The sequence below is a fragment of the Lepidothrix coronata genome, unplaced genomic scaffold (assembly GCF_001604755.1).
Source record: "Lepidothrix coronata isolate B3197 unplaced genomic scaffold, Lepidothrix_coronata-1.0 Scaffold14, whole genome shotgun sequence".
In the NCBI taxonomy this organism is placed as follows: Eukaryota; Metazoa; Chordata; class Aves; order Passeriformes; family Pipridae; genus Lepidothrix; species Lepidothrix coronata.
Window position 1 is genome coordinate 3,531,571 of NW_016690194.1, and position 18,421 is coordinate 3,549,991.

The 18,421-nt window shown below is 37.7% G+C and overlaps 2 long non-coding RNA genes across 3 annotated transcripts; one reads left to right on the forward strand and one right to left on the reverse strand.

Moving 5' to 3' along the window:
• The first annotated feature begins 71 nt into the window (after positions 1-71).
• LOC108493087 lies at positions 72-16,740 on the forward strand. Its single transcript, XR_001873332.1, has 3 exons — positions 72-255; positions 15,103-15,158; positions 16,630-16,740. It is a non-coding gene; the product is annotated as an uncharacterized LOC108493087 (long non-coding RNA).
• Positions 16,201-18,075, reverse strand: LOC108493086. 2 transcript variants are annotated; one of them, XR_001873331.1, is made up of 3 exons: positions 18,025-18,075; positions 17,384-17,461; positions 16,201-16,270 (listed from the first exon to the last, which is right to left on the reverse strand). It is a non-coding gene; the product is annotated as an uncharacterized LOC108493086 (long non-coding RNA). The 2 variants fall into 2 exon arrangements; XR_001873330.1 differs by having other exon boundaries at positions 17,970-18,075.
• Positions 18,076-18,421: the final 346 nt, after the last annotated feature.

The window sequence follows — 18,421 nt, forward strand, 5'->3', positions numbered from 1 at the left end:
GGACTGAGGTAACAAAGGGAATCTTGTGGTTGGTGTCTACTTACAGGCTCCTGTTCAAGGGGAGCCTATTGATGAAGCCTTCTTGCTCCAGCTACAGCAGGCATGGCAGTCACAGGCTCTTGTTCATCTGGTGGGGGACTTGAACCACCCAAATAGCAGCAAGAAAAGTATCACGAGAAGCTGTGGGCAATCCGGGAGACTACATGGAGAATTGCAGACAACAGTAGTTCAGTGGGAGTGTTTATCTGCTTGAGGGTAAGAAGACTTTACAGAGAGACCATGACAGACTTGATCAATGGGCTATGGACAACTGCATGCGATTCAACAAGGTGAAGTGCTTGGTCCTGCACTTGGGTCACAACAACCCCATGCAGCACTACAGGCTTGGGGAGGAGTGTCTCAAGATATGTTCAGCGGAAAGGGAGGGTGCTGGTTGCCAGTTGGCTCAATATGAACCAACAGTGTGCCCAGGTGGACAAGAGGGCCAATGGCATTTTGGCCTGTATCAAGAATAGTGTAGCCAGCAGGACTAAGGAAGTGGTCATCCTCCTCTACTTGGCAATAGTTAGACCATACCCTGAGTACTGTGTTCAGTTCTGGGCCCCTTACTTTTAAAAGGACATTGGGGTGCTGGAGTGTGTTCAACAAAGTGCAACAAGGCTCATGAAAGGACTAGAAAACATGTCTTGTGAGGAATGTCTGAGGAAGCTGGGTTTGTTTAGTCTCAAGAAGAGGAGGCTCAGGGGAATCTCATCACTCTCTATAACTGCCTGGAAGGACATTGTAGTGAGGTGGGGGTTGGTCTCTTCTACCATGTCTGCAATGAGAGGATAAGAGGAAAAGGCCTTTATCTGAGACAGGGGAAATTCAGATTAGATATTAGAAATATTTTTTTCAACCATGGGGTACTCAGGCAGTGGAATGGGTTGTACAGGGAGGTAGTGGAGTCACCATTCCTGGAGGTGTTCAAGAGGTGTCTGAATCTGGCACTGAGTGATATGGTTTAGTGGTTTAAGGGTTACAGAGGCAGTGGACAATTGGACTCGATGATCTTAAAGGTCTCTTCCAATCTTGATGATTCTATGATTCATGACCCAGGTAGTAGACAGCCCTACCAGAAGGGATGTGTTACTGGATCTGTTGATCATCATGCAAGTGAGCTAACTAAGGACACCAAGACTGGAGGCAGCTTGGGCTGCAGTGATCATGCATTGGTGGAGTTTGCAGTTCTGAGGAAAATGGGTCAGGTGAAAAGTAAAGTTAGGTCCCTGAATTTTAGGAAAGCAAAATTCCAACTCTTCAGGGAAATAGTCAGTGGGATCCCCTGGGAGACTGCCCTCTGGGACAAGGGAGTGGAACAGAGCTGACAGATCTTTAGGGAAGTCTTCCATAGAGTGCAAGAGCTAGCGATCTCCAGGAGCAAGAAATTGGGTAAGGAAGGCAAGAGACAGCATGGCTGAGTAGGGAATTGCTGGTCAAACTAAAGGGAAAGAAGAGATGCACAGTGGAAACAAGGACAGATGACCTAGAAAGGGTATAGACATGAAGTCCATTTGTGTAGGGACAGGGTGAGAAAGGCCAAGGTGAAGCTGGAACTGAACCTGCCAAGGGATGTAAAGAATAACAGGTAGCGCTTCTACAGGTATGTTAACCAGAAAGGGGTGATAAAAGAAGGTATACCCACCCAATAAACAATGCTGGAAAACTGGTAACTATGGATGAGGAGAAGGCTGAGGTACTCAACAACATTTTTGTCTCAGTCTCCAATGGCAAGCCCTCTTCCCACACCTCTTGATGGATAGCAGGATGGGAACTGGGGGAAGCAAAGTCCCTCCCGCTGGAAGTAAAGATCAGGTTCATGATCACCTGAGGAACCTGAATGTACATGAGTCAACGGGACCCAATAAGGTGCATTACAGAGTTCTCATCGAATTGGCTGAAGTAGTTACCAAGACACTCTCCATGATATTTGAAAATTGATGGCAGTCCAAGGGACTGGAAAAAAGGAAACATTGTACCCATCTTTAAAAAAGGTAGAAATAAGGACCCTGGGAACTACTGACCTGTCAGCCTCCCCTCTGTGCCTGGGAAGATCATGGAACAAATCCTCCTAGAAGCTATGCTGAAGCACATGGAGGACATGGAAGTGAGTTTGGAGAGAGATGGATTCAATGGGTGGACTGCAAGATGGATAAGAAAGTGGTTGGATGGTCACATCCAGAGGGTTGTCGTTAATGGCTCAAGTCCTGATGGACATCAGTGACAAGCGGTGTCCCTCAGGGGTCCGTATTGGGACCAGCATTATTTAGTATCTTCATTAATGACATAGACAAAGGGATTTGCACCCTCAGCAAATTTAGAGATGACACCAAGCTGAGTGGTGCCATTGACACACCTGAAGGACAGGATGCCATCCAGGGGGACCTGGACAAGCTCAAGAAGTTGTCACATGGGAATCTCATGAGGTTTAACAAGACCAAGTGCAAAGTTCTACACTTGGGTCAGGGTAACCCCTGGTATCAATACAGGCTGAAGGATGAACAGGCTGAGTGTGGCACTGCCAAGAAGGACTTGAGGATACTGGTGGATGAGAGGCTGGACATGACCCAACAATGTGCACTCACAGCCCAGAAAGCCAGTTGTATCCTGGGCTGCATGAAAAGCAGCGTGGTCAGCACATTGAGGGAGAGGATTCTGCCCCTCTACTCTGCTCTGGCGAGACCTCACCTGGAGTGCTGCATCCAGCTCTGGGATTTCCAGCACAAGAAGGACATTCATGTGTTTTAGCGAGTCCAGAGGAGGCCACCAAAATGGTTAGAAGGGATGGAGCACCTCTCCTATGAGGAAAGGCTGGGAGAATTGGGTTTGTTCAGAGAGAAGAGAAAGCTTCGGGGTGACCTAATTGTGACCTTCCAGTTCCTGAAGGGAGTCTACAAAAAAGATGGAGAGGGACTTTTCACAAGAATGTGTAGCCACAGGACAAGGGCGAACGGCTTCAAACTGGAAGAGAGTAAGTTTAGACTAGATATTAGGAAAAAGTCTTTACTGTGAGGGTGGTGAGACACTGGAACAAATTGTCCTGAGAAGCTGTGGTTGCCCCATCCCTGGAGGTGTTCAAGGAGAAGTTGGATGGAGCTCTGAACAATATCGCCTAGTGAAAGTGTACCTGCCCATAGCAGGGGGATTGGAACTAGATGATTTTTAAGGTCCCTTCCAAGCCACACCATCCTATGATTCTATGATTTAGCAGTAAAATAACTTCAGATTACTCTTGACTCCTTGACTAATGGTTTTATCGCTTCAGAACATCTGATACTCAAACTGGTTATGCTAATTAGATAGAGGTAGGAGTGGTGATGGTAGAGGAATTTTGTAAATACTAGATCAGAAGAAGGCTGATTCAAAGTTTGAAACCTAGATTAGTCTTTACTACAGCAGGTAACCTGGAAGGAGGAGGTGGATCTGGGAGGGATTTCTGTTTGTCCTTCTCATTTGGACTGGGGTTCCCAATCTAACTACAACCTGAACCCTCTGGTGATCTATGGTCCATTACAGGATGAATTCTAGACTGGCTGATATCTATAGTCTATATCTATTTTATGTTATCATATCCATTTTTTATGCATTATTATGCTATTGCTTTTCCTTTATGTCTCATCATTGTTTTCATTGCTATGATTTTTATGAGACCATGTAACTATAGTATTGTTGGCTAAAAGTGTGTGTGCATGCACGCGCATGTATTTGTACATTTGAACTATGCAAACATTTGAACATTTTTAGATTTCTTATGACTTTTGCCTGGTTCTCTGGTTCACTCTTTCTGCACGATCTGTTGCAAAATGAAAGCACAAGTGAAACATTTCAGGGAAGAATTGTTGCTTAGATATCTTAAGTCCTGGAATACAGTAGCACTTGAAATTCAGGTGAACCTGAAGCGATTACGATTCTTAAAACAAAAGTCTGATTTTAAAGAGCATTTATAAGTATCAGAACTTTTATGTTATCTTGGATAAAGGAGAGAAGAAATTTCTTTGTGTTGGAAAAAAAAGTATTTTTGTTGTTTTATCTCTTTTAATAGAAGATGGTTTGCTCTTTTGTCCTTTTTTTTTTTTTTTTTTTTAAATAACAGTCATCTAAGGCTCAATTTCATGAAATCATGCAAGCAGGAAAAATCTGTACTTATATGTGAAGGATGGGTTTATATGCTCTACAGAACTCATGCTTTTATATAACACTCTATTTGCCTGGCCATTATATTTGTTCCTTGTTAGTGTGTTTTAGTACTTGCATATTCCATGTAAATATTTATGTAATTTCTTTCTCAGAGTGGGAGAATATGAGAAAAAAAATTCCCCAAAAACTGAAAAGAGAGATTTTACTTTGTTCCTTATATTAGGAAATATATTAATTTATGATATGCCACAGTGTAAGTATAAAGAGAAGATAAATTCAGGATTTGACTAATTTCCTGAAGGTCCTCTACTCTCAAGATATCATCAACTTACTACTGCTAACTTTCTTACTATGAAGACTTCTTGTTTTTCAGGGGTTTTTTAGAATGCTTATGTGATATGGGTGTAGAGGTGATCAAACTTTGTGGTCCTGCATGGTTGTCACTCCTAGTTTTCTTGGGATTGCAAAACTCAAAAGCAAATGGATGAGCAAAACTGATGAAAGCCTTGTCTCGTATTTGTTTATAATGTGACATTCTGTGAATAAAATCAATTTTCTTCTGATTTGGTGATTAATTCTAAGTGCAGTTTTCATAGATCAGAAATCTTAATTCATCTCAATTGCAGTTCTGTTCTTTTTCAGTTTCAGAAGTGTTCATGACTGTTTAAACAAGAAAAAAATTACGGGCATGAAGCAGATGCTACTTTTCCCTGCCAGACCAAGAATTGGCTATATACCTCTGTCGAGTCCCACAGATAATGAAGTGTTTCTGAATAAAAAGGGTGTGGATTGGATCTTGAGAAAATACTTTAAAATATTTAGATAAATAAATGGACTTTGTAATTCTTATTATAGATTCAGATAGGCATATTCCATGTCACTGAACATACCCTAAAATACTACAGGAGTAACTTTTGGAAAATAGCTCCCCCTGTGGATACTGTATCCCTTCTTTGTGAAAACAGTAGTGTTTCCAGAAAAAAAGTAAATAAGCTTGCCATTCCAGACACCAATGCTAAGGAAGGGAGGGAGGTGTCCTGCACTAAGTACTGCAATGCTTTTCCCAAAATAAACAGGCTTCTAGTTAAAATTAAGTACAGATCAGTTTAAATTATGCCTAAAGTATGTCAATATTTTTAAAGAATGGCAAAGTTCAGCACTGCCCTTGTTAGTAGATAACAGGAGTTTGAGTATGGATAGTCAAATTAACAGATATTTTTCATCATGCTCATGCTCCTTCTTTGGTGAGAGGAAGTCTATGTTTCTAGTAAGACACTTGCCAGAAATTCAGGACACAACATTTGTTTTTACTGATGCCAGGAGTGACTTCAACCAGTTTTTTAAGGTCACATTTTGGTGAAAGGTTTGAGCAAGGCGTGTTTCATGGAACACAGAGAATAATTCCCCTGCTACTTAACTTCTCATTTAAAAAAACTAAGGAAAAATATCAACGCTTTTGATCCCTCTCTTTCTATGTCATGCACTTGCATTCAGTTTTCCAAGACAAGTATTTTCTTTCTGTAGAAGTATACCTTCTTTGTATTGCATCTCTGCCAGGTGAATTGGTTTAAGCTATCAACTTGTACCACCAGCTCCCTAGCGGTCGTAACTTTTCCCTTAAATTTCTTGGCACTACTGTTTGGGTGAGTATACTGTAACCTTGTTTCAGACAAATGCCAGAAGGACCTACTACCGAGCCTGTTTTTTGCAGGTGATTTGGGTAATTTAGGCACAGATGAGCTGGTCATCCAGGAGCAAGTGTCATCTGGCAGCATGTAATACTGTGAAGCTGGGAGTAGTTGCACCTTCTCTTGGCACAGTCATAGTGTTTTATGGATTCAGAGCTCTCTTGCAGATAAGATAAACACAGTGCAGCTCTTTGTAAAGAGATCTGCAAATAGTACAGCTATAGGAAAGTCTGTCATGCTTTCTTTTCTAATGGTTGGTCTGTCATTAGATGAGTGAACCAGTCTTAGTTTTGTTTGTTGCATTTATGAAATCTTTATTTTTTTCTTACATTTGGACGAGGTTTTTTTGTTTGTTTACAATATGCATTATACTTGTACACATAAGATTTTGGCAGAGTTAAATGTCTGGTTTTGGACGCTTAGCCAGAATATTTTGTAGCTGAAAAGTATACATATAATTTTCTGCTTAAAAATGATACAAAGTTATTTGTCAGTCAATCAAAAAAAAAAAAAAGTCAGAAATGCTAGAGTTTTACTTTCACCATTGAAGCTACTAAACTCTCTTCCAACTCAGAAATATTACATTTTTCAGGCTCACTAGCTTTATATGTACCATTTTTAAAATGTAATTCACACAGAAAAGTTATTTAAGAGCAGCATAAGATCGCATGATTATGCCTGAAAAGCCAGGGAAGCCAAACGAAGCATGCAGGAGACCTCAAACTATAAGCAATCCTTGCTTTAGCTACATCCAGATTTAGGATCTTCTCTTCACATGTGTATCTCCAGTTACATTCTTATTTGTATCATTAGCCTTTGAAATGGGAAATTAAACTAAATGGTAGATTTTTAGAAGGTGTGGGGAACAGATATGTGTCTGCCAGAGCTGGAGCCTTCACCTCATTCATTCCCCACCTGAGACTCTTTGCAGGAATTGGTTTGAAGATTGCTGATGTCTTTTGAGCTTATAATAGACAAGGTCCATAACATTCTTGCTTCTTGCTTAAAAAGTTGCTATGTAAGATCTGAACTTAATCATCTGCTCTCAAGTTTTCCACCAGCCTTAACATTCCAGATGGTGATCTATACATAGGCCCAGTTGGCTATCACTGCAGCCTTTTTGGTATTGCCAACTAAAAATCATTCTTTAGGCAAAAGGCTTTGAAAAACATTAATTATCTCTGCATTTTGCTCCATATTCTGTTTTAGTGTTGTCAAGGCATTGCTGTTGCACGTTTTCAGTTTAGTTCTTAGTCTAGATCAGGCAGCTGCATCAGATCTTTCTCACTTGTTTCAATGTCTCTCTTTGTTGTTGGGGTTTGTTTAGATTTATTTTTTTTTGTCAGTTGATCTTGCTTTTAGCTTATTCCAGTTCACAATTTCTGTCTTTCTTACAGCTAACACTGATGTACAAACATGTATGCACACTACCTCTCTTAACTTTGAGGAAATAACTTTTTATTTTGATTCCTTCAAACATATACTATATTTTGCATCATCTGTTGTTCTTTGTGAAGTTTCCAAACCTCTGTTCAATGTAGCATATGCAAATTTCAAGTCCCTTAGCTATTTCTTTTCATCTGTTTAATTCCCATCTGCTCTAGTCACCAGTTCCCCCTTATCACACTGGCTGATCATGGAGATGCAAACATGTACTCAAGTGCACAAGTTTGAGTTGTATACACTGACCTGAAGATGAATCTGCTCCAGTTCAAAGAGTTATTAAACTAATGGACCAACTTTATCTATCTAAATGATTGTATCTGTATATATTTTCTAAATTAGAAACTAACTTGATAGGTACTAATGGAAGTTATTTTCACCTCAAATATTACTTCAGAACCCTGACACAAAATAGTTATCATTTACTTTAATGTTCATAATTTACTTTGGTGTTTTACTATCTTTGTTATCTATAGAATTTTTTATTCCAAATTAAAAAAAAAAGGAACTTTGCTTTTCTGAGAGATTGTATATACAGTGGGATAGGAGTGAAAGACAGCGGAAGACAAACATGAGGGTTCTATGAGCAACTCTAACAGTAAGAGACATAGTCGTCCCCCTGCCTGTATTCAGGCTGGCATCTTCCTTTCCTCTGCATCAGGGAGCTTTCTAGTCTCCCATATTGCTAGAAAAGCTGTTTATGTGAATGTTCTGTAAATTATTTGGGTCCAAATGCATCAGGTTAGCTGAAACAGTGCAAAGAGTAGCTTAAAAGAAGCTGGTTATATTCATTTGGAAATGAAATGTTAGAAAGCTCAGATGGAAAATTTGCAGGGATGTGAACTTTCAGAGTGAAGAGATGAGCTGAAGTGACTGAAGAAGCTGAGAACAGTGACCTCCCCTTCAGCACGGGTGGGTCTTGGACCCTCCCTGTAACTTAATCATTTCTCCTCTAAGAAAAGACAATCCCATCCAATCAGAATTATTGTAATTTTTGTAATTTCAAAAAATTCACTAGAATAAAAAAAAAAAATTAAAACCTTGATTTAGATAAAAAAAATAGTGCACTGATTTTCTCAATGATTAAAGAAATCAATAAGCTAGACCCCAAAGTATCATGTGCTAAATGTTGGGTAATTGATAATGACTTATTTTTATTTATTCTCTAGTTTCTACATTGTTTTAGTTGGGTTTAGGCATTTTGTAATTTTTTTTATTTTTTTTTTTTTTATTTAGGACATTCTTGTCCCATCTAAAAATATTATTACAAATTTGTATTTTTCTTAAATATGAGATGAGGTTTTATCCACCACCTGGTGTTTAGTTATGCTGACTTAAAAATCCAGTCAAAAGAAAACAAAATAAGACAAAACCCCCTGATTTTCGAAGCAGTTAGTCTGTCCTTCTTTGGTAGAAAAGGTGGAAACACAGAGCAATTGATTGCATAACATCTTGACATTTGAGTCTCCAGCCCTTTTGAAATAGGTATAAGTAATAGCATATCAGTGGTGGTTCCATCAGTGTGAAATTTCTCTTTCTCTTAATGGGTAGGACATATCGTTAATTGTATGAGTCAGAAGGCAGTGTTTGATTTTCCAGGGCTGTGTGCATGTGGACATGGGGATCCTGTATGCATTCTGGCTGCAGAGTTGAAAGATGATGAAAATGTTCAACTCTGTGTTATTAAATTTAATATGATATTTCCTGTTGATCTGATGAAATTAGGACCAGAGCTCTGTGTAAGCAATAATCTATGATACGTCAGTTTACTCATGAGAAAAAATCCTACTATGCAGCTATAAGTGCTTTCTAAAAGGGAAATAGTACAACAAACATCAAAGGGTAAGCTGACACTGGTAAACAATCAGCAATTATTTGAAATAATTCTGTGAAAACCTGCAATACCTTATCAGTTTCAAACAGAAATGTGAGAAAATTAAGTCTTTCAAATTGCGTTCACATGAATATGAATCTTGAGCAGTAATATTTTTTATTTAAAATTAAACTTTTTGGAAGCTTCTTGCATTTAGTGCTAGGGAGTGTTTTTATATCAAGCTGAATTAGTAGTAATACAGATGTTAGCCACTGGTCCTCTACTTCTCCTGGACAGTGCAGGTAAATATTTTGTTTTCTTGGATTTATTATGACTATTTAGCCTTGTGCAACCTTACTTATGCAAGTTATTCTTAAACAGGGACAGATATAGGGCAGAAGTTTTTAATTTGGAAAGGGTCCACCCCAGGCAACTCCAGTTACTTGAAAGTGTTTTATACATCACACATTAGTTTTGAATTCAGGGGCACTGTGTGTGTGCCTGAGCAGGTACAGACCTGATACGAGGCTTGATCCTGTGGTTACTTTCCTGTGAGTAGTGCAATGATAAAAGGCTCTTTTTAAACTCCAAAACATCATAGAATCATAGAACAGTTGGGTAGAATGGCCTTTAAAGATCATCTAGTCCAACCAGGCTGAAATCAGCAGAGACAACTTCAACTAGATCAGGTTGTTCTGAACCCCATCCAACCTTGAATGTTCACAGGGGTGGAGCTTCCTCTTTAGGCAATCCGTGCCAGTGTTTCACCACCTTCATTGTAAAAAAAGGTCTTCCTATATCTAATCTGAATCAACCGTCCTCCAGCTGGAAACCATTACCCCTTATCTTATTGCAACAGTACCTGTCAAAAAGTTTGTCTCCATTTTTGTTATAGGCAAAATTTAAAATGAGGGCTCCTTGTAAAACTAAGTGTTTCCAGGACTCTATGTTTCGAGTTTGTAGCAGATAACCTGGTTTCAATCATGTTCCTTATATCTGTCTTTCTTAGTGTAGCCATATATCTAGTGAAATATACGGTAGCCAAGTACAACAAAGAAGCCTGAAGGTTTCATTCTGCAGGCCTCCTCCTGCATATAAGATTGCAGCACAAAATGTCATACACTTGAAATGTTAAGTCCTCAACACTGTGCAATTCCAGAAACTAACCTCCTTGATCAGGTATATGAAATAAATAAAATAAAAGAATAGATAAACAAAGTAGGGTTGCATGAGAATAAAATAATATATTAGCATATCTCTCCTTTTTCCCAGCAGAAAATGTGCCTTAATGTGAATATCCTGCTGCTAAATTTCTGAAATATCTCTGGTTTTAATTCTAACACTCTATGAAAAAGAAAATAAATGACAAAATTATATATAATTTATATATATATATATATACACTTTACATATATATACACTTTACATGTATATACACTATATATTTTTTATTCATAGTTTTGGTATTTCTATTCAGCTGATTGCTTGACGTAAATAGTTCATGGGATAAGATTAATGCTATTTACTAATAAATCAAACTGTAACAAACAATGCTTGTCTTCTAGTGCTGTTGGTGTTTGCTCTCTGCAACCTGTAGGAAGTGGAAAAAAGGTTGAGGATTCTAGATACTGTATAAAACCCAACATCCGCTCCTACAAAATGGTCTGAGACAGACTATGGAGATATTCAACTCTTCCTTAAAGCTTGTCATCCATGGAGCTAAAAAGCTTTGCATCAGCAAAGCACATAGCAAGCCTATGTGCCAAGGGTTATTCCCTGGCAGAGTCATGCCTCCAGGGGCAATTGGAGTCTGGCTCTCGAAGGAAAGGGGGCCTGTCACAGTTATAAGGAAAGACGCGATAACCTACAGGGTTTGACAGGACTGCAGGTTTGACTTTATTATAGATGGCTCCCCCTTATATAGGGGAGAGAAGGAAGGTTCTGGAACTGTGGGTGGAGGCATGACAAATAAGGAAAGGGAAGGAGGGCACAGGACTTATAAGGAAGAGCATAGGACGAGTCTTACCTAAAAAGGGAAAGAGGGGAGAGTTACAACCAAATATAGAGATCCTGCACTGCAGCAGAATCCAGCCAATAGGATAAAAGGAATAAAACATGAGGGAGAAAAAAACCGCAAAAATTGAATAAAAACATGGGGGTACAATATAATTGAATGTGCATTAACAGTAGATTAAAAACTCTTTAACAAAAACAGTCTCTGTTTCTATAGATGTGTATCCAGTCTAGTCACACCACACTTTTTTCCTTATAGTTCTCTGCTAAGGTCTCCTGCATCGTCTGTTTCCACAATCTGAACTTCCCTTTTTCATCATAGGCACTTCCAACAGAGGCCTGTGCCTGGTTAACATGCTATGAAAACTGTATCATAGCTGTGGAACTTTGCACACACAGGGGTGGGAATGGTAGACTGGAGAAGAAATGAGCTGCAAGGGTAAGCCGTGGCCAGAGAAAAGAAGTGGTTTACAAGAGGTACAGTAAGCCCTTCCCCAGTGGTGGGTGGTGATGAGCTCAGCTCAGCTCTGGTCTGGTCAGATGAACAGCCATAGAGCGATAATCTAAAAAGATATTTATGCTAATGTTCCCTTCACAGTTAACAAGCTAAATCTGCCAACAACGAAGACTTTTAAATATTTACTACTTTACTTCGAAAGGAATAATTTCTGACAAGCTAGGAAGCAGCATTAAAGCACTATGGAAAATGGTTTATAATCCTCTTATATCTATAACTTGTTTTCTGAGGTCAAGGATGATGCCATTTTTCAGTGTTTCCCAGCAGCCACATGCTCTGCAATTACAAATAGTACTAGCAGAAACCTTCATTTGTAAAAAATCCAGATTTTTTTGCGATTGATTTCTCTATGTGATCTTTCAGAATACTATTGTGTCCCTCTTAAAATAAACACTAGATATTAATCCTTTTAGCCTTGTTAATCATCGAAGAGCTGTATAGTGCTACTGCTACTATCCTCATTTTTTTTTTTTTTCAAAAAGCACAACAGAATGTTTTAAAGGATGCATGGGCCCAATACTCTATCTATGTCGGGGATTTTTTTCATTCATTTCCACTGTTAAAAAGGAATGACTGCACTGAGAAAAGTATCTCAATGTAAAACACTAGTAAGATATTCTTGTTCTTTGAAGAAAATATAGCAGATTGTGTGTCAGTGAAGCAGACAAACATAACTTCACTTGTAAAAAATCTGTGTTCAGCATACACCTAAGCATCCACCTAAAACATTTTCCAGTCAGTACTTAAATTTAAACGTGTACCTTAGTGTTTATTGGATTTAGTTCATCATACACACCCATGAGTATGTTTATTTAATGAATAATCTTTTTTAATGCATGTTTTCCATTTCTGTAGCTCACTAAACATCCTTAATTTTGGTTCTGTCCATTAAACATTTGTCCTTTCCCCAAGTACTCTGTTTCAGGAAGGTCAGAGCCTTTTCCCATAGCGTGACTTTTCAATTGCAAAAAATTTTTCTGTCTCAGCAGATTTTTTGAGAATTTGCAATGTTAGCTGCCACATTTTTAATCTTATAATTTTAACTTATATCCAGTAAAACCTGACTTTATGGATAATTATAAAGCGTAGAGTAAAGATGATCCTGAAACAAAAGATAAATCGTAATTATAAGCATCATAACTGTTTGTGCTACTTTGTACACAGTAGGTAAACTGCTGCAAAGAGTAATTTGTTTCGTAAAAAATAATCCTAATTTTAAACAGGAATAAATTACACCTGTGTATACCCTTTTATATCAGGCTATCAACACTCTATCAGCCATGGGAATATGTATTTCATTAATATGATACTATTTGCACAGAAATTCTCATTACAGTCAAATCCTTAGAGCTGTCCTCAAAGTGGTGGTCAACAGACTTCATAGGGTTATATGACCCAAGTGCCCTTTCTAGTCTTTTGCACTGAGGGAGGGTAAGTGGTGAAGGTGGGGGCACCACTGCTATATGGGTTGTAGATTCAGGACAGACTTGCAGTATAAGACTGTAAATATAATGAGGCGTATCTTCCCTGGTGCTTACTGTGGTCTCTCCAGGTCTATCCAACCGGGGTGTCCAACTGTGGAGAGGGAGAGAGGGCAGTCACGACACTGTTGCACATAGGCACTGGTCTCCATTAGGGCTGCAGGGAAGTGGGCAAGAGAGAGGCTGGTTGGCTCCATGGGAGCTGGCCTCAGAGATGCATTGTCAGTAACACAGCTAATGGAGCCAGCTGAGGACGCAACTGTGTGGCTGGAGCTGTTCACTCTGCAGTTCTCTTTTGGCTGCTTTTCCCACTGCTGTTCGTACGGGCCCAGAGGCTCTCAAACAGACAGAACATTGTCCATTTCCCATGTGATTTCAAAAGGTTTTATTTCCTCTTTCTCTAGCAAAAACTTTGGGGTGAAAAACCTTGGGTTTTTTTTAGTAAACTGGATTATTACTATATACTAGATCTAAATATTAATCTTGGTTTTAATCCAGCTTTGAATAAACTACTTTTATATACCCCCTAGCCTTCCATTAACATTCCTATATGTTTTTGAGGAAGTTATTTTACTTGTAAGCTTTCAGATAATCTCTGCCAGACTGTAAGAAGATGCAAAAATCAAGAAAAATATTGGCTTGTGTAATTCTGTTGCAAATGCTAGTACTGCACAGGGAAAACATTGTATTCATCTATTTTTTTTTTTAATATACAGAGGTATAACTCCTTTTCACAAAATAAAATAAAAGATGTATTTCCAGAAAAATGAAAATAGAGTCCAGCTTTCCTGATTGAAATACTACAAAAATAATTTCCTTCTTATTAATTGACATTGCAAAAAGTTATGTTACTTTTTAGAAGATAAATAATCATTAATAGAAAGTGTAAAAGCAGTCTTGAAACATCAGTGTGTCTGTGTGTGAAGTATGTCTGCATATAAAAATTATTTTTATGTTGCATGTTTCCATAAAATAGAGGAAAACATTAACAATATTAAAAATTATACATTATCAGATGTTTCATTAGAATGTATTGGAATCATAGAATTGTAGAATGGTTTGGATTGGCAGGAACCTTAAAGATCATCTAGTTCTAAGCGCCCTTCTGTGGCCAGGGATACTTTCCACCAAACCACGTTGTTCAGAGCTCCGTTAAGGTCCAGTTACATCCAATATACATTGGCAAAATCCCCTGTTGCCAATTTCTTTCTAGAGCACAGGTTGTTAAACTTGTATTGCAGCACAGCATTTTAATGGCAGTGTAGTTAGAGTGTTTGTCATTCTTGCCATTTTATTTATCACTTCTTTCAAATGTCTTGAAAAATAGGAGGTATGAGTCATGCAGAGCAACACTTAACCTATGCTTTAGGTCTAAGACCATCATAAAATTAGAATATGGAATTTTGTATAATTGCAAATAAATTCAGTGTTTTAATAAATACGTACCATTGCATGGTGTAAATTGAGACCCCACCCTGAAATCTGTAAAAATCCCACTTTATTGATGTGCAGTGTAAATAAATTGAACTCCTTGTTCATTATAATTAATAACAAGGAATTCCTGTTTCTCTGCAACATATTGGAAGATTTTGTACTGAAACATGACTTGGCTTGCACTGCAGTCATCTTTCCCTCTGTATTCTGCAGCATTATAACTTTGCACCCTTAGAAGTTGAATTTTCTGAAAAAAAGTGTCTGGAAGACAATGAGCAGTGTTGGTTCCCTGCGTCATGGGAGAGGTTCTTCACAGCATGGGATCTGATGGATTTTTTAATTTGATGAATTCTTTGATCCGGTGATAAGTGTTGTATCAGAATACTACCATTTCTGTCTAACACTGTAGAGCCTTAAGAAAGGACTAACAGGTGTATAACATTGTTTTGGGGATTAATCTGTAAAGGTAGTGTTGGTAAGATAAGTGATTTGCAATCCAATAGTTGAATTTTGATCAGAGTTTTCTTCAACTTTTAGGAAACACTAAGTCCTCAGTGAAGTCACTAAATGAAGTACAGTACCTGGGGAAAAAGGTATGGAATTGTATCATTTAAATTACAGTACTGAGGATCAAACTTATATTTAAACAAATTGAAATATTGAACTTTCTAATTATTTACAAGTAGGAGGTGAGTTGCAGAAAATGAACTGTTTAAGATGTTTGTAAAGTTAGTCTTACAGATTTATATCAACAATGTATTGTAAGAATATGATGCAAAAGCAAAATGAAAGCTAAGATATACCAATTTACAGAAATTAAATAAAAACAGAGCAGAGTGTTATGGAGAAGAAATGTATAGCAATATTTAGAATTCCTTTTTGCTATTGTTAGCAAAATAGAAATGTTTTCCCTTACTTGACCAAATATAGAGAAATAATCTAGTCATGATCTCTATATTTCAGAAGAATGACTTGCTAAATTTCTGGTTCTTCATTATAAAGCGACATTAGTTAAGATTTGTTGTTGCTAAATGTGCAAAATGTTTTAACTAATTCAGCTGAATAGAAATAACTTTTACTGTTCTTTTGCAAAAAAAAAATCTGCCTGTGGAGAATTGTATTTCAGTTCTTGTGCTGTAACTAGATTTCAGAGCAAGTCTGTCCTAACTGACTTTTAAATTTTAACTATATATATTTTTAAATTAAATAAAGAATTGTCTAGGACCATTAATTAAGCAAAAAGACTTTATGCTGCGCTGAGGGCATCAGGTGTCTGTAGAGAGGAGTGGTCAGCTTCAACTTGTACAACAAATGAATTTGTTCATTCCAATATACCCCAGTTTCAAATTCCTAGCAGGACCATAAATAAGGGGAATGAAGAGTAAATTTCTGAATTCAAAAAATTTTGGATTCAACTTTAATTACTGAATCCAGAATACTCATTCTTGACCTTCTACACAAAAATTGTATAACAATTGTCAACAAAAACTCCTTTTTTTTTTTTTAATCCATGAGTTCTGAACTCATTGTTTCTCTTCAGTAGAAAAAACGTTCCAGGAAGATTTGAAAAAACTTGGTTTTTCTTAACTGTATAACTTACTCTCTAAACCAAGAACTTGAAAATCACACAATGGCATGAAACGTGACTGTGCTGTAGGGCACGGAATGTGACTGTGCTTTACTCCAAAAAATAAGATTCAAGATTCTGCAACAACAAAGGAGAAATAGGTTTTAAAAATTTTGTCAATTTTTTAGGTCAAGGTGACATCAAAGCTGTTGCATAAGCTCACACTAGGCTCTTTGCGTCATTGTTTACGCTTTTGCTTAAAATAAGTTTCTGGCTGGACTTATGCTCCTCGGTAATTGTAATAGAAAAGGAAGAGAGTATAGCTTTTAAAGAATATTTCTTTCTTTCCCCACTGACAATTAGGCTTATAAAAATCTCTTAAAAGTTTGCTCAAAATATCAATCTGACAAACTGATGGGAACAATTTACATTGTTAATGACAAAACTATGTATGAGAGCTTTGAAACTTAATGGTTTTTATTTTTGTTTCATTACAGGCAAAAACTGAGTTAAAAACTGCTGGCAGAATTTCAGCAAGATTCTAGAACAGTCTTTCCAAATTAGGAAAATATTACTCTATTATTGTGGATCATCCAAGATGCAACTGATCAGTTGTATTTCAGACATCTTTTGTATCCTTGAGTCTTTTGTTTTAATGGTAAAATAAAAGTAAAAACATCTAAATGAGAAAATCATCCAATGGAGCAGATGATGTAAGAGCTCTAACACTGAAGATTCAAACCAAGTTTGAAAATGTGTTTGCAATGTGTTGACATATGTGCCCCTGAAAATAAGGCAAATGAAACACTTCACTGACCTTCAGTGTAGATTGTGGTTCTACACTCACCAGACAGTCAAACATATGAACAAAACAATCAGGGCTAAAAATCTATTTCTATGTAGGCAGCAAAACAATAACACAATTAATCAATTAAAAGCACATTCACCATTGCATTTATTTTATTAATTTATTTTAATCTATTGTCTCACCATGAGCAGAACTTTCATGTCTAGCTTGCTGAAATTACTGTTTACATAGCTTTTGTGACCTGTTTTAGCTCAGCTTAGATACTGAGTTTTCTTAATAATAAAAAGACCCTTTATGTCTTCAGTAAGCATGAGAAGTTGACCTATCTCCTGTTTCTTGTGTAGTCCATAGGATAGTTGGATGACTGTAAGTTGCATGAGTAGAAAAAGCTGAGATATGCTGATGGATGTGTATCAGCCCTGGTTCCTATATTTAAAACTTACTTCAGCTGTACCATTTCTGGGACAAACCCAGCAAAGTTGCTATGCCACAGGCAGCTCACATACGGAGCAAGGCAATATCTGTAAGGGAACAAATAAGCAATCGAGTGAGAGAAGACATTATGGCTGCAAAACTAGGGTGCCAGAGAGGTACTCTCATCTTTCAGGCCCACCTGGACCACTAGCTAAAATTCATGCCACTGCAGGCAAACTTCTACCCAGGAATTTTGTGGTAGGATCACCAGGGTTGTCGAATGAGAGAGACTGAGCTTCATGGGGCAGGTGAACTGGTAGGCAGGGAGGAAAGCAACCTTCTTTGTATTCCCTAATACCATTCAGTCTGATTTACTTTATCTATTAGAGATGTCCTTTCCCAAATCTACTACCACAGGGTTAGTGAGGGTTTCATTTATTTATTTTGTTAAAATAAGTGACCTGGCCTGGGAGTACTGCTAGAACTGAGAGATAACATCAATTTTCAAAACCCATTTTGCATGCTATTCCAAATAGCTGACTGAAAAGGAAAGATGTGTGAATGACATATTCTGTGTGACAGCAGTGGTGAATCAAAACCATAACTGGGGCTGACATGAAAGCAGTAATGGACTGAATCAGACTGCACATAAGTCAGAAGTCTCCATGACCCAAAAACTGGTGCAAACATTGTCTTTGATTTCTTCAGTGTTGAATGTCAGATCTGCCAGTGCTGCATTTTGACTGCTCTCTCATTCATGGGAAACTGTTCTATGTCTATGACGTCAGAATGAAATCATAGGTCAGCTTAGTTGCTCTTTTGTATGAAACATCTGGGATGATTGCAATGAACTGTAAATCCAATAATTTTAATGTTTGTTCTGTATGCTGTGAGGCAATTTGTTATTCTCTTTAAGACTTTTTTTGTGCTGTTCTTTATGCTCAACCCCTCCCACCCTGGTATGGTAAAAAAAAACCAATACAAGTCTTCCCTCTTCTGATAATGCACCTTTGTGTGAGCTTTTTCGTTTCATAAGGATTAAAAAGCCCAGCAGATTATAGTATTTC